Below are 26,192 nucleotides of genomic sequence, written 5' to 3'. Positions count from 1 at the left end.
CCCATCTGGTACTGGCCAGCCTCAGCTTAATAATACATTGAAATTTTCGTCACTGAAAAATAAGTTTTTTTGGCCTGTTTGGTCTTCCATAGTTTTCTTCTTATCAAAAGAAAACGTAAACAGAGTCGATCTGAACTCTACGTAGACGCGAAATATCTGGTTACCTATATGAATAAGTGGAATTATTTGAAATTCAGGTACTTATATTATAATATTTTTGCATATTCTCTTATAAAATCATCCTAAATCTTAGTTAGACAATAAATAAATAAATTAATTATTTCAAAAACCCTTTTTTTTAAATATTTAAGTACGTATTTTGTTCAAGACAAAAAATGTCAATTGTTAACTTTTTGGGAAAATTTAACATTTAAAATTGAATTAAAAATAATAGAAAAAGTTTTACATTATTCTGTTTTCTATATGATAAAATTCAGGGTTTTATCTTTCTGGAAAAAAAAAAGTTACTCAGAAATAATGGATTTTAATAAATGTAATTTAGTTTTAAAAAACAACAACAACTTGATTTTTCGGCCATTTTTGGCGGTGCCTAGACTAATATAAATGAAGGCTTGTTAATGATATAGATTCCCATCAACTCGTATACTTAAACTTCGTCATACTTCTGAATTCTGACATCAAAGTTTTTGTGTTTTATTTGTTGTTGTTGCTTTTTTGTTTTGTATTTTTGTTTTGTTTTGTTTTGTTTTTTTGTTTGTTTGTTTTTTGTTTTTTGTTTTTTTTAGGGTGGCCTTTTTCTGTTGTTAATGTTGAAGAAATAAAATACCATTGAATTGATATCTCGGAAATTAATAAATATTACCAAAAACTGACTTATATTAGTTCGGCGTGCGGGATTGTAGACTGTCGACAAAGGACATGCCTATAAAAAAATCTAGTCCATAAACATTTGAAGATATTCAAAAGTTAAACCATAAAATTCTTTACTAAAATTCGGCAAAATAGACGCGCAATAAAAGAATTTCTTAACACTTATACGTCGGTATTGATAATGTAAAGCTTATGTCCTCAGTTCAAGAAAGATGGATCATGCTAAATTGGGGCATTATTTATAGGGTGGAACGATAAATTTGTCGCCCTAAAGAAAACTACACGACGGCTTTATTTTTAAACTTTTATTGAAAACATAAATTCGAGTAACTTGATTATGTAGTAGAGCTGACATCTATTCAGCGTAGCCGCCTTCAGTTTTAATCATCGATACGGGTCCGGAAATGGGAGCGTGCGTTTTCCACAGGTGCCAGCGAGAACTCGGCGAATACTAAGCGGATGGCAGCAATGAAGCTAGCTTTGCTGTTGTGGGAGGTTATGTTGGTGATTGGATTTATTTGCTTCCCCACTGAGCAAATTAGGCACAAGGCCGTTTTTTTTATGTGGAGATAGGGGGAGGGGAGGGAAAGGGGGGACCAGCTCCCGAGAGGTGGGAAATGGGAGCTGGATAGTAACTGTGGTCTGTTTATTTATTTGCTTCCCCACTGAGCAAATTAGGCACAAGGCCGTTTTTTTAATGTGGAGATAGAGGGAGGGGGAGGGAAAGGGGATCCTGCTCCCGAGAGGTGGGAAATGGGAGCTGGATAGTAACTGTGGTCTGTAGGGTGATTCCTACATTGACAAAGTTCAGATATGTGGGGTTACTCCCACATATGGTCTTTGCTAGTCATAGCTAGTCTTTGCTTGCAGTATCTGCCGGAACAGATGGTATTTATTTGCTCCCCCACCGAGCAAATTAGGCACAAGGCCGATTTTTAATGTGAGGAGTGAAGGGGAAATGGGGACCAACTCCCCGGGGAGTAGGGGAGCTGGATAGTGACAATTGGTATGAAGAGTTTCCCCTACATTGACCAAGGTCTGAGATGTGGGGTTACCCCCACATATGGTCTTTGCTTGCAGTATCTGCCGGAACAGATGGTATTTATTTGCTCCCCCACCGAGCAAATTAGGCACAAGGCCGATTTTTAATGTGAGGAGTGAAGGGAGGGGGAATGGAAAAAGGGGGCCAGCTCCCGAGAGGTGGGAAATGGAAGCTGGTTAAAGGTCAGGCATTTGGGATTGCCCCCACATCTGGTCTTTGCTAGTCATAGCTGGTCTTTGCTAGTCATAGCTTGCAGCATCTGCCGGAACAGATGGTATTTATTTGCTCCCCCACTGAGCAAATTAGGCACAAGGCCGTTTTTAATGTGAGGTAAAAACCAGCTCCACTAAAAGTAGGCAAAAAGGGGGCACTCTGGTTACCAAAAATAATAATTGTCCCAGTATAGAGGGTTTCCCCTCCATTGACTGGTACAAATTATCTTAAGTGCAGCATCTGCCGGAACAGATGGTATTTATTTGCTCCCCCACCGAGCAAATTAGGCACAAGGCCGATTTTTAATGTGAGGAGTGAAGGGAGGAGGAAGGGAAAAAGGGGACCAGCTCCCGAGAGGTGGGAAATGGGAGCTGGTTAAAGGTCAGGCATGTGGGGTTGCCCCCACATCTGGTGTTTGCTAGTCATAGCTAGTCATGGCTAGTACTAGCTTGCAGTATCTGCCGGAACAGATGGTATTTATTTGCTCCCCCACTGAGCAAATTAGGCACAAGGCCGTTTTTAATGTGAGGTAAAAACCAGCTCCCCTAAAAGTAGGCAAAAAGGGGGCACTCTGGTTACCAAAAATAATAATTGTCCCAGTATAGAGGGTTTCCCCTCCATTGACTGGTACAAATTATCTTAAGTGCAGCATCTGCCGGAACAGATGGTATTTATTTGCTCCCCCACTGAGCAAATTAGGCACAAGGCCGTTTTTAATGTGAGGTAAAAACCAGCTCCCCTAAAAGTAGGCAAAAAGGGGGCACTCTGGTTACCAAAAATAATAATTGTCCCAGTATAGAGGGTTTCCCCTCCATTGACTGGTACAAATTATCTTAAGTGCAGCATCTGCCGGAACAGATGCTACACTTTGATCCCGACCCGAAGGCCAAGATATTTGCTGCCGATAAACGTTTTTATTGGTCACGTTGTACATTAAGACCGACTTTGTCTTGCATCGAATCATCGCGGGGATACAAGGTTTGGAGATAAGGGTATATTATTTGTCGCATCATGAGCTCTTTGTAGATGTGCTGAGATGTGCACAGCTTATTTCTGTTTCAAATTCAAAGTGATGCTTCAGGGAGTTCGATTCTCTTGAATAAAAGCTCACATTTGTCCTTGCAGGAAGAAAATAAATAAAAGTATTAGTATCGATTTGACTGGATTTAAACTCAGTTTTGTTGATCATCATAGTTTATGTTGCTAACAATCCAAATACAACCAAACCATTGTCTACTCTAGTAATTATATAAAATAGGATAAAGTAATCAACATAATATTGCCGCACAGACCATCAATTATTATTCTTATTTCTCTATCTTTCTATATACCATTGAATTATATGGTTAAGTGGCAGTTTTAGTCATTTAGAACTGCTTTAAAGCTTCGCCACTCACTCATTTTTTGACCAAATTTCAAACAATTGTTACATTCTATAGATCACCCTCTCAGCTATATTGTGAAAAAAAAAATTTTCAATTTTCGTTCAGTAAAACAAAAGTTATGATTTTCTGGTGTTCAAAAGCGTAAAAAAATATAAGGCTGTAAGCGACGCTTTTTATGATTGGTTTCCATAGCAACCACGTCGCTTCAGCGACTACTATTGCTACCAATTCACTGCTGTCTCGAAAAAAGAAGTGACAAGTGAAACAGAGAGAATGAAAGCATGAAAGGTAGATAATTGGGGAGATTTTATTGAAAGCAGACGAGTGCCATGCATTGTTATTACATATGGGTTTATGGGGGCAAAAAAATAAGACTGAAATTAAACAAAGAACAAGTGAAATTAATAGAAACCTGGAGAAATCATGGATTACAATAGAAAAATGCGAGCATGAAAAGTGATATGGTTAAGCTTAAACATGGAAAAGTAAAAGGACTAGTTGTTAAAACTGGAAAAGAAAAGGACAAGATATTCTAGTAAAAAATATAATAAATTTATGACTTAAAATATTGCAGCATTAAGAATTTTTTTAATTCAATTTATAACATTAGATAATCAATTCTTAATGCTGCAAAATTTTTAAATATAAATTTATTATATCTTTTACTGGAATATCTTGTCCTTTTCTCTTCCGGTTTTAACACCTAGTCCTTTACTTTTCCATGTTTAAGCTTAACCATATTACTTTTCATGTTCGCATTTTTCTATTGTAATACATATATAGTTGAGATTTTGCTCCCTCTGACATTGCTATTAAAAGCCTATTTTTTATCTAAAAATTATTAAAACGAAATTCTTTACATAGTAACTCATGTGTGTGCAAGCGACTTCATGAAGATTAACTAATTTCCATATTCTTTTGAAAAGTGAGTTATTCATTAATTAATTATTTATTATTCATGGTTTCTTATTAGATGATTAATTTCATTTAACTATTATGCTTGGTTCTTTTTATGCATAGGTTCTAAATCATGCATAATTGGGTAAAATTTAGGATGAAAACGTTCTAGCACGCACACACACATACACACACATTTATATATATATTATATTATATTATATCATATTATATTATATTACCACTGGACATGCTAATGTTTCGGACAAATGGTCCGTTAAAACCAGAAGTTCTCATCAGGTGACTTAATAAATGGTTGCTTTCACAAAAGAAAACAATCTTGAAACCTAGGACTGCTTTCTTCTGCGAAGAACAACCAATTTTTTTAAGTCGCCTGACGAAGACTTCTAGTTTTAGCCGACCATTTGTCCGAAACATTAGCATATCCAGTGTCGCGAACATGTCTTGTATTCTTTTATTGAGCACGAAATAATTTCGTTAAATTTATTTGTTATCACTCTTGAATACATTTAACGATATATATATATATATATATATATATATATATATATATATATATATATATATATATATATATATATAGTAATTTATAAAATATATATGGCGATTAAGCTACACTGAATATTCTGCGTTTCATCCAACTATAGGATTCGTAAGCCTGACGAATCCCATAGTTGGATGAAACGCAGAATATTCAGTGTAGCTTAATCGCCATATATATTTTATAAATTACTAACTAGCTCTACCTACGTATTGAGCACTTTTGAAGTAAATACTTAAAGTTTACGCATAAATCTATACTTTCGTATATTAAATTTATGTGAATAAATGAAGTAGTTATATATATATATATATATATATATATATATATATATATATATATATATATATATATATATATATATATATAATTGCGGGTGGGGTAGCCAGGCTTTGCCAGTGGATAAAATACGCTTAAATATGATAGTTTAATTTGTCCAGATTTCGTATATATTATTAGGGAGTCGTGATCTCTGAAATGAAAAGAAGAATTTCGGCTAAAATCGAACCTAAAACATTCGACGTTGGTGACGTTATACTGTACCAACGAGAAACGTATACAAGACAATTAAAAATTTAAAAATAAAAATAAACTAAGATGAATGTACAAAATATTTAACGATTTTTGCAATTTTAACCAATTTTTGATCCTTTTAAAAAAAAAAAATTAACTGGCTAAATCTATTAATTTGAGGTCCTTGGAGCCACTCTGCGACTTTTAGTTTCGAAGGAAATAGAGTTTGAAAATATGGAAAATTTGAAAAGACAGACAGACAGCCAGACAGAAAATAGCCGTTTATATATTAGATTTATATACTAGCGGGGCGGGGAGCGCACGACTTTGCTGGTCGTTAAATATGATATTTTAATTTGTCCACATTTCCTATATCTAATATAGAAACGGCTATATGTCTGTCTATCTGTCGGTCTGTCTATAGGTCTGTCTGTTTGTCTGTCTGTCTCAAACTCTATCTACTCCAAAACTAAAAGTCATAGAGCGGCACTAGGGGTCTCAAACGATTGGATTTATTACGGGCCTTTCTTTAACCGGTTAAAATTGTTTTTAAGGGATCAAAAATGTGTTTAAATTACAAAAATCCTTAAACATTCTATACATTCATATTAGCTAATTTTAAATTGTAAATTTTTAATCGATTTGTATGCGGGTCACTTTGGTACAGGGTACAGGGTACAGAGTGCTGTCACCAGCTTTGAATGCTACAGTTTCGGTTTCGATTCTAGCTGATTGAACCTGGATAGATTTTCTTTTTTGACTTTTTAAGTCACGACTATATAATAATTTATGCGAAATGTGGACAAATTAAAATATCATACTTAAACGTGTTTTACGGCCGGGCAAAGCCGAGCCCCTCCCCTAGTATTATTATAGTCATGATTTTAAAAGTAAAAAAAGTATTCGTGTGGTATCAGCCAGAATCGAAGCTGAAACTGTTGCATTCAAAGCTATTGACATTACCACTGTACCAACGTAACACGTATATGAGCCGATTAAAAATTAAAATTAAAAATAAACTAAAATGAATGTACAAGACCCATTTTGACTCCTTAAAAGTTATTTTAACCGGCTAAAGACCCATAAAATGAACAGTTGGTAAAAGATCCAATCATTTGAGGCCCCTAGCGGCGCTCTACGACTTCCAGTTTTGGAGGAGATAGAGTTTGAAAATATGGAGACAGACATATAGCTGTATATATATATATATATATATATATATATATATATATATATATATATATATATATATATATATATATATATATATATATATAAAAGTATCCTCATCTCTGTGGATGCGAAAAATCTCTACGAAACTTTTCTCTGAATATTTGGTCTACGGACTTGAAATTTGATATATAGGGTATTTAGATCTCCGAAACACTTTCGATTTTGGTTTTAGTCTGTAAAAATAACTGCTGAAGATCAAAATCGAAAAAACAGTTGACCTTGTCAGGAGTAAATAGACTAACCTCTGAGCATGCATACATACACATTTTTAGCTTGGAGTCGTTTAATTTTTAGCATTTTTTTTTTTTTGTCTGTCCAATGGGCGATAGCTGAGACAGTAACGACAAAAGATGAATCGCTAAACAACGAGCATAGCAGGAGTGCTGAATATTTTGGTTTCGATTGAAGCTGACGGCACCGAAATTATTTTTATTATTATTTTTTTTTTTTTTACTTTTGAAATAATTACGCTATATATTGGATATATTATAATGATCAATAAAAAATGTCCTCTATAATAAGAAATACGAAGTAAAGCTATCATACTTAAGTATATTTTATGACTGGACAACGCCGGACGGCTTGCTAGTATCGCTCCTCTCTCTCTCTCTCTCTCTCTCTCTCTCTCTCTCTCTCTATATATATATATATATATATATATATATATATATATATATATATATATATATATTAAAAGTAAATATAAGAATGTTGGAGAGGTGGGTCCAATTGCTTGATCTCTTCAAAAACAGATTATGAGTGCATTCATATATGTATAAATAGTGTATTTTGCCATCTGAAGAGTAGCTATTTTGGAGTATTTTTAAATGATATAATATTTAAAATTGTCCTAATGATTATGAAATACTTGTAACGCATCAGAAAATACACAATATAATGTTCTCATTTTATATTTTGCTGTCTTGATTTTTGTGAAAATATTATATGCATACTCGATTATAGAAACTAATAATCGCGAAGCTTAAATAACTGACCCAATTAATTTTGATTTTATTGGTATATGAACATTATTGGAATTTTAATAAAATGTAATCAAATTTTGATTAAAAAAGATTAATAAGTTTTATATATATATATATATATATGTGTGTGTGTGTGTGTGTGTGCGCGCGCGCGCCTCTCGACACCAACCCTATTCGGGTTTAACTGGCTTCATCCAAAGGGGGGGGGGTTCCATGGGAATATGAAATTTACAAGCGGTCCCCAGTCGTATGTATATCACCCGTTAGGGGAGAAGACGACGTTAGGTTTTCGCAACTCTTGCAGGGATGTGTCGACGTCCTCCTACATACAGCGCCTGGAATTCCACAATTGGTCACCCATTTTAGTAATAACCAGGCTTAACGTTGCTTAACTTCGGTGATCTGACGGGAACCGGTGTATCAACGTGATTATGCCGTATATTATATAAGCATGTATGCATGTATACATGTATGTGTATACATACATACATCCATATCTATATTATATATAGATATACGTATATTATATAAGTATGTATGCATGTATGCATGTATGTATGTACATACATGCATACATACATACATATATTATATATACATATACGTATATTATATAAGTATGAATGCATGTATGCATGTATGTATGTATATATGTATGTATGTATGCATATATATATACATACATGCATACATACTTATATAATATACGGCATAATCATGTTGACACACCGTGTATGTATGTGCACACTATTAGACAAAGTAAATCATAATGTTACAAATAAAGCATTTTTCACAGCTATTTCATCCTAAATGATTTTTATATACGTTAATATTTTAAAATACACAGAAAAATATTCCTCAGTTTTATGATTGAATTACGTTTGAAAATTTTCCATTTTAATTGCTCTCTGTCACTATCAACTCGTTGAATTTATCTCCTATTATTTTTTATAACTCTCGCTATTCTTTCTATTATTCTTTATTAACAGTAAATTGTAACTTAGTAAAGTTATTAAACGATAGAAATAGTTCACTTTACAATCCGTAATACTATTGTATCTGTAAGAACAAGAGAGAGAATGGACGATGGCGAGCAAAAAGTGACTTTTTTTTTTTGAAAATGAGATTGCCTTTGTAAATTAGTTTTCCCTGATTCAAAAAATGTCGCCCGAGCCCAATGAGTGCTTTTTTATATATCGTACATAAAAATCATTCATATGATCCCGCTTTTCTAAATTTTCCCATAATTCCTTTCTTTCCTATGTGTTCCTCTGTCCCTCGGCTGGATTCGTTTATCCTCTTTCCTACTGTCTTCTCATCTTTATCTCTCATGAAGTTCTCCGTGTCGCCATTGAGCTTATTGCGTCTCAAACTATCTCTTGACTCCATCTTTCTTTCTATCTCTCTCTTTTATTATTGCTATTTTTCTTAATCTAATTCTCTCTTATTTTAGCTTTTTCGCGATGTGTCTCGCTCTTCTTTCTCCCATCCCTTTGTCTGTCTCTTTCTCTTCTTTCTCTTTCTCCCTCTCTTCTTCTCTCTTTCTCTCTATCCAAAAATGTAACCCCATCCTTTCTTTTCCCTTCTTCCTCGTCGTTCATCTCCTCCAACATTATCATATTCAATTATCGTGTGCATTTACATATACAGGGATGATTATGTTGGACCCTAAGGCCGGTAAGTGATCGTCCGTCGCCTGATCTCTTGCCGGCTCCACTGACTGCTTAACGAACCTTGCACACATAAACCACCTCGCATTTTCCAACGGGCCAATTTACCTGTCCACAGAATTTAGAACCAAACGAAACTCGAACGTTACTTGCATAAAAAATGAAGCTAAGCATCAAATGGGACCCGCTGCATCATTCTTACACTATAAAGACATTACCAAAGTTCACATATTTCAATTACAAAAAAAAAAAAAAATGTCCACACAGAATCTATTTGGGTCATTTATATAGTAATACTGTTGAAAAATATATATGAAAGTGCAGTTACACTTTTTTGACACATAATGAGTCACCAATGCTATAAAAAAATAAATAAAAGTTAAATCTTTATATTAAAACTTTTATCTTTCCACCAAGCCGTTTTTTTTTATCTTTCTCTTTTTATACACTCTTCCACTTTCTTTAATGTATTGCTGATAATATTAATAATAATAATTAGCAGGCAGCACGATGTTGCCCGCTTAAACATCATATTTTAATTTATGCAGATTGCATATGTATTATTATAGAATCAATCCTCTATTGATTATTATATATTACGAGGAATAATTTGTCCAGTGGAATTAATAGCAAAAATAAAATAAATAAAATTAATAATGATAATGTCGTTCATCAAATCCAATCTGTTTCTTTACAATATCACGCCAGCTGATATTTGGGCTTGACGATGAAATCCCTGGAAAACTAACTTCTGATTAATGTTTAGTTTTAAAATATGCAAACGAATAAATGATTTGCGGCGATTTAGAATGGTACTCTTCTTTTATCGTAAATTGAACTGATTAATAAGAAAACATTAAAATAAAATGGTAAAGTACACCCGGGCTTGAACAGGGGATAATTCAATCTGTAGTCGAATGCTCTACCACTTAGCTATATCTCTAGATTATAATAAATGCTTCTTTTTTTTAACAAGAAATGATTTGCTAAAATTTTATTATTTACCTTGGCCGGTGTAACATAAAATATTCGCCTGTAAAAATTAGTATTGTTATCTATAAGAAAGAAAAGCTATTTTTAAGATCGGATTTTCTTTTTCGGTTTGTGATACTTTTCATTTAAATTTCTATACAAAACATATCTAAGAACCCTGCCAGACATATTAATATGCTTTTTTTTAAATTTACAAAAGATAGGGTCAGCTGTTTCGGAATCTATGAGGAAGTAACTCATACACATACACAAAGTAAAGTAAAGCTCAGCCAATCAGAATGGACAAACTTTGACAAGGGAGCCTTTATCATTTATAAATAGGAAATTGGAAAGAATATATTAGGTTTATGTCTTCCTGAGCCAGTTAAGTTCAGTGTAATAACAGAATCCGTGAAAAGTGTAGGATTAATTTTGGTGACTAAATATTTGAGAGAAAAATAGAAACTCCTTCGCTGTGATTGCGATGGTGTGGCTCGTAGGATGAAATGTAATAATATAACATTACGACAAATCAGTTTCAAATAGTGATATAAATAATAATAATAATAATAATAATAATAATAATATATTTTATTTACTGGGGATGTGGGGAAAGTAAGCTAGTAGAAAATTATCAAACAATGTAGTAAAGTCCTAAATTGGAAAGCTCCCAGATTAGATGGTATATTGGAGGTATAGATTTAAAAAAAAAACATTACCAACTTGCATAGAAGGATTGCATCTGAAATTGAGGGAATGTTGACATGAGATGCAAATCCTGAATGGAATAGAACGATGCATCAAAAAGAACTGAAGTTGATAACTATCGACTCATCACCTGCGTTCTACTTATGTAAAAACTGCTGAGAGGCATATTGGCAGATGAGATTTAATATCTGGAACAGAAGAGATCTTATCGGAGGAACAAAAAGGATGTAAACGAGGTATTCGGTCAGAAATTTGGCTGTTAAGGGGGTCAAAATTCAACGATATGACCTTTGAGAACTCTACCAAACTCTGTCGACAATTTTGAGTCTAAACAATTGAAATTTTAGATATAGGTTAATTGAACATGGATCTAACTTAATAACTCGATTTGAGCCCAAAACAATAAATGTTAAGGTGTCATAATAGGGGTCAAAGTTTTAAAAAATTGACCTTTTTTTTTTGTTTGTTTTTTTGCTCAGCATACACCTCCAAGCACCCGGGCAATGCCGGGCTGAAATGCTAGTATATATATATATATATATATATATATATATATATATATATATATATATATATATATATATATATATATATATATATATATACGAGAGTCTTTAGTGTTCATTTCATGATCGTCTAGATTCTCTATTATTTGTAATCGTTCATAATGTTCCTCAAGTTGATGCGTGTGTATACGTGTATTCCAGAGCACTAACAGAGAGGACAATTCTTTTCTAACATGACGAATAACATTGTTGGTGGAGATTACCAATAAAAGACACATACTTTGAAAGTTGCAACAGCTGCTCACATTGCGCGTAGTCGAAATTCCTTCTCCGAAAGAAAACACCAAGGCGTGAATTATAGTTTTTTATTCTGTCTAGAATCCCCTTCGGAGTTGGGCACGCTTATAGTTGTCTACATATCGCCAAGCATCACTCCTGATCGCTTCCAAAGTGGCTTTCGGTACAAACCTAGTGGAACGGGCAGTCTATCAACTAGACGGGGTTGGGAGGGTCCTATTAATCAACCCCCTCCCCCCCCCCCCGTCGGCACAAATGAATTATTGTACCATTTTTATTGTTATCTTTTTGTTTGTTTGTTTGTTTGTTTTTACACGTCAATAAAAAATGTTTTAAAAATTGGGACTTAAGTAGGATGTCCCACAGTATGAAAGGGTGAATGCGGTATTATGGTGAAATATACTAGCTGGGAGAAACTTTTGATTTTGTTTAGTTCTGGAGTGACAAGGATGACCGACGACACCCACAATCCCCCCCACCTTTTGAGTTGGCCATATACCTAAGTTTTTTGTTCATTGTTGATTTTGACTGTATTTTTAACATGAATAAAAGATTTAACATCTCAAAGTGTAGTATCTGTTCCGGCAGATGCTGCAATCAAAGACCATTGCCCTTGTGGCAATTTTCTGGTCCATGTAGGGGCAACCCTATATACAAGCAGGCTCTCACTATCCAGCTCCCATTTCCCACCTCTCGTGAGCTGGTTCCCTTTTCCCTACCCCTTCTCTCCACATTAAAAAACGGCCTTGTGACTAATTTGCTCAGTGGGGAAGCAAATAAATACAACTCCTGATCGCTTCCACGGGGGTCCAGAGACCATTCAACTAGTCTGTCCGCTCGACTCTGTCGACTGTCTCTCTTCAACGCTCTTCACTAAACTGACTAACTTTACGTGTATATAAAAAAAGTCTTCTTTTATAATTACGTCATCAATACGCCTGGTCACGTATGTCCCGTATTTTTTTTTTTTTTTTTTTTGGCTAAAATTCCTAACTGTTTGTTATGATAATAATTCCAACGTTTACATTCTTGTTACATTATTTAAATGAAAAACATTCGACTTTGAACAATCATAATATTAATAATCTAGTTTCCTTTCCAGAGTTTTTCGGGTCCAACAATACGACATAAAAAAAAAGAATACAAGAAAAGACTAAAGTTAGTTCATAGGTCAAGATTGAATGGGGAAAAATATCTGTAGTAAACACACATGGTCAATAGCTATATTTCGATATGCGGTGGGTGTTATTCAATGGAATGAAAATGAGCTGAAAGATATGGGCAGGAAGGCAAGAATAGCGATGTCAATCAATAACGCTCTTCACCCAAGGAGTGATGTCGATAGGTTATATGTGAAAAGAGAGAAGATAAGTACCAATATGTTTAGAACGATGCGTAAAAAAGAAGATGGTCTGAAACATTACATTTCTAACTGTAAAGAAAAGCTTATAAATGGTGTCAACATGTGAAAAATTGCAAGAGTCTTAACTAGTAAGAAGCAAGGAATTTAAGGTAATGAATGAACAAAAATCGGAAGACAAGTGGATTGAGAAGAAAATGCCTGGTTAGTACAGATCCACAAGAAGCAGTGAACACGGAAAAAACTGACGATGATTCTCAAAATGTGACTTGAAGGTTGGAACAGAAACCCTAATACATGTGGCGTGACCGCCTCAGGGAGCGATATCGCTCCCCCATTGAGGAGAGTGAGACCCCCTAAAACACTGACTTAGACCGGGTAATTATGCTGATATTGTCTGTTAAACATTATTGGATGCCCGGAAAACGGTGGGTAACCTTTCTGAAAGGATGAATTTATTGTGTTTTTGTAAAACAGACATATATTTCATTGTTTGAGAAAAATGACGAGAGTTGTCATTTGGAAAGCTATAACGAAAACTTGGCTTGACGAAAAGTCTGGCTTCTGAGTACGAGAGGTCAAAGTATCAACCTTTCGGTGCGTGTGAGTGAATTTAAGTTCTGATCCCAGATTCGCAAGCTTATGAAGATTTGCACACACGCAAAGATTCGGAACTTTCCCGAATAACGTGTTGAGTTCTAATTGGTCTGGGAAACAGCTTACCCTACTCCATCACCTTTCAATATAAGCAAATGCCCGGACGAAAATTAGCAGATTGGAGCTAGATCTCGAGGCAAGAACACTCACCCAAGAGAACGCCACCCACCCACCCTTTTCATCACGGCCGCCATCGTGGAGAACGATTTCGGACTATTTTCTGGTGTAATCGAACTGAACACTTGCACATATGTAAAACACCTGTAAATTTCGTGAATTAACTTTTAGTAGACTAGAAATCTCTGTGTTTGTTTTCTTTTGATCTGCATGAGGAGCTAATTAATTTTCAGCGGACGCCAGCATTGGGAACTGACAACGAGGCCTGCGACGCAGAATAATCTTATAGAGAACTCCCCGGAGAAGACGATCACGACCATTGCAGTTTCGACAGGGTCAGATGTCAATCTGCTGACTTGCGGCGGGAGTTCTTACAATATGTGCCGCACAGGAACAAGCGCTCAGAGCACATTCTGTTAAGTATCACATTGATAAAACGGTTCAAAGTCCCGTGTGTCTAGGTTCAAAGTCCCGTTTGTCTACTGTGTAGGCAGAAAGGTGAGAATGTAAAACGCCTTATCAGAAGCTGGGAGAAATTAGTTCAAAAGGAGTAAAGAGGTTGCATGAGAGCATTGCGAGAAAGGTCTATTGGGTTGCAAGAAAAAAGAAGGTGGAAATGCAGTGAAAAATGATGCTAGAACCTTCCACAAAGGAGTGTGGAAGTGATAACATTAAATCGTTGTGGGATATGAATACCCAATGTGATAAAGTAATTGAAGCAAGGAGACCAGATTTAATTTTGTTGGCAAAAAAGGACACAAGGCAATGATCATTGATATAGCAGTGCCAATCGATGTGAATGTGGATGAAAAGGTCGGAAAGTAGCAAGACTTCAATGGGAAATAAAATGATTGTGGAAATTGAAGAAGAAGAGTATTACAGAAAGAATTTGACATGTGGATTGAGTATATTGGGACCCATTGCAACGTTGGAGTACTTCAGAAGATTGACTTTCTTGGGAACCGTCAGAAACTTGCAGAAAATTTTGGAAGACAGAGAAAAGAAGATGCTGATAGCCTCTGATCATTTGTTCTGGTCCGTCTGTCAGCATGAAATCGGCAATAACAAAAGCAAACACAAAACGTGACAACAGAAAAAATAAGAAGAAGAAGAAGAAGAAGAAGAAGAAGACCAGATGTCATGATAGTTAACAAGAAAGAAAAGTCCCGCAGACCACAGAGTGAAGGGCAAGGAGAAGCGAAGCAAATACCCGGAACTGACTAAGGAGCTCAAAGCGATATGGAAGATGAAGAAAGTCAAGATAACAACACTAATAGTATGAGCACTAGGAACAATACCGACTGGAATCAGAGGGATAGCTGAGAAGATACAACGTATAACAATAATGAAAACGTTTTAATAAGAAGAAAAACACTTGAATGCGGAGACTAACATACATGAGCTACAGGCACAGACCAGACACATAGAAACTGCTACAGATGTAAAACATCACATAGAATCATGTACACTGAAACTGTATCATTGTAAGTAAATCCCCCGGCGTTTTATTATTATTATTATTATTATTAGTAGTAGTAGTAGTAGTAGTAGTAGTAGTAGTAGTAGTAGTAGTAGTAGTATGTCGCCATAACCTAGCGCCACACCAAATAAGTGAGAGTTAAGGACGATGGAAAGACCGAAAAGAGAGAGAGCGCACGAGAGAGCACTAGTCAGACATATGCTGGATGATTATTGCCATCCAAATTCCAATGGTCGCTGCCAACAAGAAATCAATGGTAAGCGGCTGTTGTGATAACGCAAATTCATTTGTAAAAGTTATCGAAAGAAGTGGAGGTACTGGATATATGGGGAGACCTGTTGTCACTAAGATTCCAGAGAACACCACAAGTTGTTATCAAAGAGAAATCTTTAATGATGGCCTGTGTGATTACTCCTAGTTAGTAAATAATAATAATAATGCATTTTATTAACTTGAGCTCTCTATTTTATATACTCAAAGTAGAAAAATACTATTATTTCATCCCTCCTCTCCCCCCTCCAAAAAAAGATCTAGGCCGCAAAGCCACTCGAAAACAATGAGTGTTAATGAGTTTGTCAAGTAGACAGTGAGAAAATATTTCAATAATTGAAGACGATGGGCAAAATATAATTATTTAAGAGGACAATTCGACAAAACTTTGTTAATATTAGACTTGACAACGGTTATGTTGTAGCCAGCTTGAAAGCAGTCTCGTGGTGTGATTCACAGATGGAAAGAAACTTTGTTCATAGAAGTTCCGTTTCAGAGAAAGTGAGGAAATTATTTACATTGGTGGTATCTAGACGTATTTTGATGTGATTGTTTTTCAGAGGAGTGGAAGATATTAGATCTCAGTTGGGCACCTACAACGAAGTCAAAGATAGAGTAGAGAAAGATTAGCAACGTCTCGTATATGAGAAAGGTGTTGTAGGGAAGAGGAAAGATCATCATCCACTAGATTTTGAAGTCGATTTTGTCATCTGTCAATGCAGGATAGAATACTTTAAGCGGCACTGCACTTCCCTTGATGTGACAACGATACTCTTACATAAGTAAAGGATTGTGTCGGGAGGAAAATACCTTCTGGAGATTTAAAATAATGCAACCACTTTCTCAGCAACCTTGCAATCGGGTCTAATTAAGTCTTCCATTTCAGGTCTGAAGTAAAGATAAGTCCTGCGAGATTACCAAAATGGACGACTATTTTAAAGACAGAGCCATTCATTTTGACTGAGGAAAAACGAGGTTCGCGGTGAAAACAAAGAATATTCGTTTCAAAAATATTGTAAAGGACAGACCACTGTGTTAAATTTCTATTGTTCATAATCTATCTATATACTTATGAAGTTCCTATTTACAATGCCTCCCCACGGGACAGAGTTAGACACTAGGGTCGTTTTTTAACGTGGAGAAAAGGAACAAAAATAAAAATTGTCTCAGTCGTGAAGTATTTCTCCTCCACTGACAGAGAACAAGAAATTGAAGTGTAGCATCTGAAGAACAGATACTACACTTTGATCTTGACCCGAAGGCCAAGCACTATATACTTATGAAGTTGAGGGTTTTTTTTTTGTTTATTTGGATTTCAAATGATGTATTTTCAAATCAGTTTTCGTTATAACACCTTTACTTTATATATAATTTTAAAGACCTTTTTTTGCTATATCTAATCATTTCAATTAAAATAGTTTTAAAACAATTATGTATTCTTTTCAGAACCTTGAATACAAGATGGAAAAAAAGCAAATTCGCACTATTTTCTTATTTCAAGTCAAGGTAGGCTGAAAAGTTGATGAAACAACGAAGATTTTGGCGCAGGAACTACTACTGAACGCACAGCACAATGGTGGTTTAAGAAATTTAGTGGCGGCGACAGGACTTTTAAAGATAATGAGACTAGTGGTCGGCCATCGGATGTTGAGAACGTTCAATTAAGAGCCTTAGTCGAAGCTAATCCACACACAACTGTTCAAGAACTTGCATCTGAAATAGACGTAACGTATACGTGGATTTCCAACCACGAGATATATTTGAAAGACAAAAATCTTGATAAATGTGTGCCTTAGAAATTGGACGACAACCAAAACAAACGCTGTTATGAAGTGTCATCTTCCCTTTCTTTTACACAACAAGAACGACCCGTTTCTCGACCGACTTGTGACTTGCTATGAAAAGTGAGTTCTTTACGACAACCGGCGACGCTCAGCTCAATGGTTAGACGCCGAGTAAGCTCCATGACACTTGCCGAAGCCAGCGTTTCACAAAAGGAAGGTCATGCTAACTTTTTGATGTTCTGTGACCGGTCTCATCCATTACAGTTTTTTTTATGTAAGCCAAACCATTACGGCAAGGTAGTGGCAATAAATAGATTAAATGCATCAGAAATTTCGACAACACCACCCAGCATTAGTCAACAGAAAAAACCCAATTCTCCTCCACAACAATGCTTGACCGCACGTTGCTAAACCGACCCTACAGAAGATGAAATAATTGGGCTACGAAACTGTACCTCATCCGCTATACTTTCAAGGCCTCTCACTTACCGAATACCAATTTTTCAAGCAGTTCGATAACTTCCTGTGTGATTTAAGAAATGCTTAAAAAACCTAAGCGAAATCGAAAACGCCTTCAGTGACGCTATCGCCACCAAAACGCAAGATTTTTACATGGCTGGCATAAATACACTTGCTTTGCGTAGCAAAAGTGTGTTGATTCTGATGGTATTTATTTCGATCAATAACTTTTTGTTGGAGCCGAGATAAGTTTACCTGATTTCAAAAGTTAAAAATCGAAAGAACTTTCTTGTCAACCTAATATATATAGTGACCTTTTCGGTGCATGTGCAAAAGGTTCCTACTACACTCCTCTCTGAATATTTGATCTACACACTGTAAATTTGATATGTAAGGTATTTGGACTTGAAGCACGCTTTCGATTTGGTTTTTAGCCCGTAAAACATCGGTCTAGCGTCTTCTTCTGCGCATGTGCTAATTAATAATTACCGATTAAACAACCAGGTTTTGTATACGTACGGATTGAGGTCATACGCTAACAGATAAGGCTAGAGAGCTATGTGTTTTGGTTTCGATTCTAGCTGATGGCAGACGGGTCACTTTTTTTTTACTTTTGAAATCACTACTATATATTAAATACCCTATAATAATCGATAGGGAATTGACTATATCATAATGAATATGAAATCTGTATGAATTAAAATATAATATTTAAGCGTATTTTTACACCGGGCAACCTTCTAGTTCTCAAATATATGTACGTTAAATAAACTGAGCTCTTAAATCGTAAATATATATATCTTTATATAATTTAATATTAAACAAAATTTTCCATTTGTATTGAACATGTAGTTAAAATATGTCAACTCAGTACTATATATGTGTATGTCTTTATATGTGTGTGCGTGTGTCTGTGTGTGAGAGAAATGCATAAAGAGACGAATGTTAGCAATAAAACTACATTTATGTGTACATCAACACCTGCTAGTGCTAAGTTTTGCTATAATTTTGTTTATTTTTCAAGACTCATTTATTTTCGAATTAATATATTTTTATTTGAAATAGAAACGTTTGTTTTTAGCTCCATTTTACTGATAGGCAATTTATATGAGAACTTTACGCAAAGCATCATCACTTCAATGACTTATCATCGAACCGCGTCGTCCGCCTCCACGTTGGAAGAGCTTTCAATAGAACTTCCGTAGAAATAAAAAGCAGACAACTTCGGAACTGCATTTTTCCAGTTAATATCGGTATATATATATATATATATATATATATATATATATATATATATATATATATATATATATATATACTCATTTTGCCTTTACATAAGCAGTAATTTATTGCTAAACAGTCATAAGCAAATTACTGCTTATGTAAAGACAAATTGAAAATGTAACTTGCTCTACTTCCGTACTGGACACTCTTGTATTAAACTCGTTATAGTAAACTGGTTACCCTATTTTTTAAAAATAACAACCTCAAATGATATATATATATATATATATATATATATATGTATACATGTATATATACATATATATACATATATATATACATATATATGTATATATACATATATATGTATATATACATATACACATATATATGTATATATACATATATATCATCATCATAATGCAGTCCGTCAGTCTTGACAATGGCTAGTTTGGGCCTCAGTGCTTTATCCCTCGGTATTGGCGTAGTCTTACTCCATTTTCACAGGACTTTCCACCTTGGTTCCAAACTTGCTTGCGCAGTTTAGGTGCAGTATCTGTTGCGCATCAGATAGACATCCTCTGAACCTCCAATGCTCATGTCCAGTGGAGCGAACCTGCGACGACTGGCAGCAGAGGAAGCCGCAGCTTCTGTCCAAAAGTAATCTCAGTGAGGTAAACAGTCCTCTATCGTGTCTGTTACTACGCCTTTTCTTTCTGGATGAGGTTCCATAGCCTTTTAAGGAAAACTGCAAGACAGCAGTAGGATTTGAAGTCAGTTACCATCTCTTTGCCTTTTTCTGTGATAAGACCCACAAGGCGATGGTATTTGATTTTTGGGTTGTCTCCCATAATCTTTACCCAACCAAAGGCACCCACAAGACAATGGGTTAGGGGTTGGTAGTGTGCCATGGCATGTCCACACATCGGTGGGTCATAACACTACTACTCCGAGATCTCCTACAAGTTTAGCCTAGGGACGCAAGGCACCCAGTTACCGTGTGTGGCCAACGTGGAGGCACTGTAGGATATATATATATATATATATATATATATGATGGATTCCCCTTCGTCAATTTCGCCACAAAGTTGTTCGGAAATCCGCAGAGCTGATTTGTTTATAGCGGTGAAGTCTTTGTGCGGATTCAACCACACTTGCTGGTATTACTGCTAATCTTTTTTTCGGCTGCATGTTTTACAAAAGAGTTTTTCCTTCTTCTAAATGCATGTCTTAATGTCCCAGATACCTACTTGAAAATTTCTACGTCTTGGCATGGTACATACAGTGCTTAACCTCCCCAAATGGTCACACATCATCGTTGCTTAACGTTGATGATCTGGCGAGAACCGTTATGTAAATGTGATTGTGCCGTATAATATATATGAGAAAGGGAGTGTATTTAATATGATAATTAATACATCATTATTATTTTCATAAACTATTGTTTTAAATATATGCGTTGCGATGACCTGAATAATATTTCACAAAACAGTGCCTCTGTTATTTCTTTTTTTTATTTTGGTACCAGGGTAACAAGACAGTCAGACTACTCTGTGCGTCGTATTTCATGGTTAGTATTGAAGCAATCTTCTATTTGATTCATGTTGCCTAGCTTCAGGTTTAAAACATCAAGTAATCATATGAAAAAAAAAGAAAATGGCGTCGAATCTCGCCGTAATTAAGCCACGCGTCAAGGATCTACAACTGTGGTGTTTATAGTACTATGTTGAGTTGATATTATATTTTAATATAAGAGAAATAAAACGTGTGTCAAACGGAATTGCATAGAAAGAAAATCTGTAATTTTTAAACTGCAAAAATGAATAAAAAGCCGGTCGCCATTTTGCTTTAGTAAACAATGCGTCGCGAGAACGACTTTATTCATCTAAAGCAAAAGTTTAATTAAAAATAAAAATCGGACTGTTGCACAAACATTAAACATAATAATTTAATTTTTAATTTTTTAAAAAAATGTTTGGTTTTTATATTAGAAATAGTATAAGAGTGTATTAGTTATGCAATAGTGTTGAAAAAGTCGTGCTTCTACATATTGATGTGTATGTATGATCGGCGTTTGAAAACTAAGAGTAGAATATAATCCATGTAAACATGGTGGAATACATAATATCAACATGACTTTTACCTAACCTATAGAATTAAATATGACGCTTCAAATAAAGTGTGATTCGCATGGATGCCAATGAATAACTAAAAAATAACCGGTACATAAAGTTCCATCGCAGGGGCAACTGACAGATACTGCAAGCATAGACCCTATGTGGGGGCGACCCCACAGATAAGACTTTGGTCAATGTAGGGGAAACCTTTCATACCAATTGTCACTATCCAGCCTCCCTAGTCCCCGGGGAGTTGTTCCCCATTTCCCCTCCACTCCTCATATTAAAAATCGGCCTTCTGCCTAATTTGCTCGGTGGGGGAGCAAATAAATACCTGGCCAAGATCAAAGTGTAGTATCTGATCCGGCAGATACTGCAAGCAAAGATCATATGTGGGGGAAACCCCACATATAAGACCTTTGTGAATGTAGGGGCAACCCTTCATAACAATTGTCACTATCCAGTGTAGTATCTGTTCTTCAGATGCTGCACTTCCATTTCTTGTTCTCTTTCGGTAGAGGATCAGTTCTTCACGACTGAGACAATTTTTTTTTATTTTTGTACCTTTTCTCCACGTTTAAAAACGACCCTGGTGTCTAACTCTGTCCCGTGGGGAGGCATAGTAAATAGATACAATGACACCGCTCAAGGTGGTTTGAATCCTACTTAGTTCTTCATGCAGCAAAGTGTTTACACAAATTGATAGGTTAAAAAAGTAAATAAAAATAATGGAAGATGTTTAGTTCACATGAAGTTTTCTTTGAAATAAAAGTATATATACTAGTACAATACCCGTTATAGGACGAAAATAAGCAATGAATATAGTAATAGTTTTAAAAATTTGATGGTTGTTTCTTTTTTTCTTTCTTTTAGTATTATTTTTTTTTTTTTTTACGTATGCCCTCGACCCATAAATAGTAAAAGTTTACAAAAGGTATTGTCCTTATTGTTACTGACTCTATTACCAAGAATACATATTAGATCCGATACCGAACCAATAATACTTAGTGTGGTATTAGCCCTGAGCAAGCTTTGTTTGCTTCTTTAAAAAGGAGGAAGTTTTCAGGGAACATGAGATTCACAAACGATCCGCAGCCGCATGGGAAGATGACATACAGTGCCTAGCATTCCCAAATGGATACCCATCTGTTACTAGCCAGGCCCCACGTCACTAAACTTCGGTCATCTAACGAGAATCGGTGTTTAAACAAATGCAATTGTGATGTTAGGCTGTGTGAGAGTGTTAACTTAGGTCAAAATTAAACGGTTTCTTCTTTAATCGGATTTTTTCGATTATCGATTTTCGATACTTATCGAAGGCATTCCGATTCAAAACCTATCTAAGATCATTCCTGGACATGTAAAGTACATTTGTATAAAATTTCCAGAAAATCAGCCAAGCCGTTTCGAATCCATATATAATCTTTATATTAATAGGATAGCGTGTGTGTTATTTATTTTGTGTGTCACGCTTACATCTGAGTGACTGTCGTTTAATTTTATGAACTTCCATTTTTAGTAACGAATAATTTTACCAAGAAATCTTCATGAGTTTTGGTTTCGATTTCGGTTCGATGATAGCTGATAGCACTCAAGTCATCTATTTTTTATAAATAATTTTACCAAGAATTCTTTATATGTTTTGGTTTTTGGTTTTTGTCGAAAATTAACATTTTGTATACATCCTTATAGGTTTTTAAGTTTTTTTGTTTTTTTTTAATTTTCAATATAAAGATTTATATATATATATATATATATATATATATATATATATATATATATATATATATATTAAGTAATGTGATTTATAATTTAAAAATTAAAAAAAAATTTTTTAATTTAAAAATCAAATTTTAATTAAATTAAAAATCAGTTTCATAAGAAGGAACAACAACAAAATCAATTATCTGTACGATCGTTTCGGAAATCGGTGCTTTTTATTGTGGTATACATGAAGTTATGTAGAACAATTATATATAGTTTTTTTTGGTAAGCACGGTCTCCTCATCAGCAAAATTAGGAGGATTTTTATTGAATTTAAAAGACACCATAAATAAACCTAGCATTAAAAGTAAGGCAGATGAATCTTTTAGTTTTTCTTTTTTTTTTAAATCAGGAACTGTGTTTAAAGTAGTCATTAAGATGTTTGCTATAGCTTTTTATTCTATAGCAAACATCTAAATGACTACTTTAAACACAGTTCCTGATTTCAAAAAAAGAAAAACTAAAAGATTCATCTGCCTTACTTTTAATGCTAGGTTTATTTATGGTGTCTTTTAAATTCAATAAAAATCCTCCTAATTTTGCTGATGAGGAGACCGTGCTTACCAAAAAAACTATATATAATTGTTCTACATAACTTCATGTATACCACAATAAAAAGCACCGATTTCCGAAACGATCGTACAGATAATTGATTTTGCTGTTGTTCCTTCTTATGAAACTGATTTTTAATTTAATTAAAATTTGATTTTTAAATTTTAAAAAAAATTTTAAATTTTTAAATTATAAATCACATTACTTAATATTGAATTAGCTCTAGGACATTTAACTATCGAGCTTATTATATATCTAAATTACAACGAGCACTTTCTATTTCCTGTATTTTAATTAAACTAGTAATTTCACTGTTACATTAAAATACACTTAGCTCTTTAGACTATTGTTCTAATCTCCTTTAAATTATATATATATATATATATATATATATATATATATATATATATATATATATATATATATACATATTATTTTTCTTCATAAGATTTGGTTTCGGTTTTGATTCAAGCTGATGCCCCCAAATCATATGGATGTATTTTTTTATTTTTAGAAATCACAACTTTATAATATTTAAGAATCAATAAAAAAATGACTCTATAATAATTAGAGCTATGACAATAGTATATTCTTTTCATTGCTTTGCCTCTCAAGTATATATTCGACATAGACACAGTTATACAACCCAGAACCACATCACACTACATAAAACCATATAAGATATCAATGGATATATACCTGAGAATCAAAAACAGGAAAAGAATATACTATTGTCATAGACCTAATAATAATATATACGAAATCTGCATGAATTAAAATATTATATTAAAGCGTATTTTACGACCGGGCTATGCCGGGTGTCCCTGTTAGCTTAGATAAATATGTTTGTAGTATTAATATAAGAGCTACAATAATATCGGGGCGTCTCCATTTACGTTGAACATCTACAGAATGCCAACCAATATCAATATATTACATATGAAAGAGTCCGCTGTGGAATTTCCACAGGTCCTGTTAGTGAATATTTAAATTTCGCCGTACCTGTATATTTTTAACTTATTGAAACTGCTTTTAAGATCTTTATTTCAAAATACTTTGCACTATAACGAACCACCCGATCTCAATTAAACGACACGTAGCGGACATGTTTTTTAGAGCTTCGTATATAGCGATAAACAATATTATGAACAAAAAACAAGTACTTAAAAACAGTTTCAAAACATAAAAGTTACGCAGATCGATAGAAGATGAAATCTTCTTGCCTTTGGTGACAGTTATTTATTGACTATTTGTTTTTTCTTTGTTATTTTTTCACTCATTTTTTTGTGTGTGTTAACAATATATTTACGGTTATTAACAAGCATTTATTTGTGAAAATCGGACTTTTCTTTTCCCTACAAGTCTTAATCTATATATCTATAAATGTGAGAATACGTACGTGGGGACGATTCTCAACCTATATACGGAACGAATTTTTTATCTACAGACTTGAATACATTTTCTTTATTGAAATATATATATATATATATATATATATATATATATATATATATATATATATATATATATATATATATATATACAATATTTATTATGACACTATATATACATATTTCAAGGTCGTACCATTGGTTTCGATACACCGAAAACAGTAATAATATACTGTGGAAAATCGGTATAATCTCTTCGGCGACAAAGAAAAATCTGAAACTAATGCAAAATGAACGAACATAGAAGAAACGCTAGACGAGCGTTTAAGACTCAGAATTTCATATTTAAAAAATATCGTTTTAAAACCGATGTTCGTTCATTTATCATTAGTTCCAGATTTTTCTTTGTCGCCGAAGAGATTATACCGATTTTCCACAGTATATTATTACTGTTTTCGGTGTATCGAAACCAATGGTACGACCTTGAAATATGTATATATAGTGTCATAATAAATATTGTATCTTCAGCTCTCACATCTACGATCGAGCACTTTATTGGATTTTTTTCATCACCCCTGGACACGCTATATATATATATATATATATATATATATATATATATATATATATATATATATATATATATATATATATATATATATATATATATACGGTATTCAAACCTGTGGAAAACGTTTTGATCGGTTTTCATTCGGAAGAAAACCTGCTAAAGGGTCAACGTTAAAAAATTGGTACGTGGGTGTCATCGAATTTTATCTGTTTGTTGTTTCACGTCTGCGCATGTGTGAATTGTCCACATGACAGATCCTTTATGTTCAGAATAAGTAGGTTGTAAAACACTTTTTAAACATTGTATCAAGTAGTCCTAATGGCTATCGTACTTGATTAACTGTCTTTAGGTTTTAGTTTCGATCTCAGCTCCAGTATTTTTTTTTTTTACCAACAAGAAGTGAACTATTTAGAAAAAAAAACAACATGATACTCGAATGCACATGTCTCAGATTATGTATGAATTAAAATATTATATTTATGCGTATTTTACCACCGGGCAACGCCAGACGACCTGCTAGTAATCTATAATTCTATACTCTTATCCATCTCTCCTTAACATTATCACAGTCTAATAAGAATACTAAACCAGCTGTAAAAACGGAAGCGAAGGAAATTTGTTCGCAAGATTACTG

The 26,192-nt window shown here is 34.2% G+C and overlaps 1 protein-coding gene and 1 pseudogene across 1 annotated transcript in view; one reads left to right on the top strand and one right to left on the bottom strand.

The window, feature by feature from the left end:
• LOC145293945 (uncharacterized) overlaps positions 1 to 26,192 on the top strand; it is a 275,485-nt gene that overhangs the window by 160,996 nt on the left and 88,297 nt on the right. The window lies entirely within an intron of this gene.
• LOC145294374 (5S ribosomal RNA) lies at positions 7,983 to 8,101 on the bottom strand (annotated as a pseudogene).

The sequence above is a fragment of the Euprymna scolopes genome, chromosome 15 (genome assembly GCF_053919585.1).
Source record: "Euprymna scolopes isolate OS-2025 chromosome 15, ASM5391958v1, whole genome shotgun sequence".
NCBI classification, from domain to species: domain Eukaryota; kingdom Metazoa; phylum Mollusca; class Cephalopoda; order Sepiida; family Sepiolidae; genus Euprymna; species Euprymna scolopes.
Note: the sequence above shows the minus strand (reverse complement) of the source record. Positions and strands in the feature narration are given on the sequence as shown.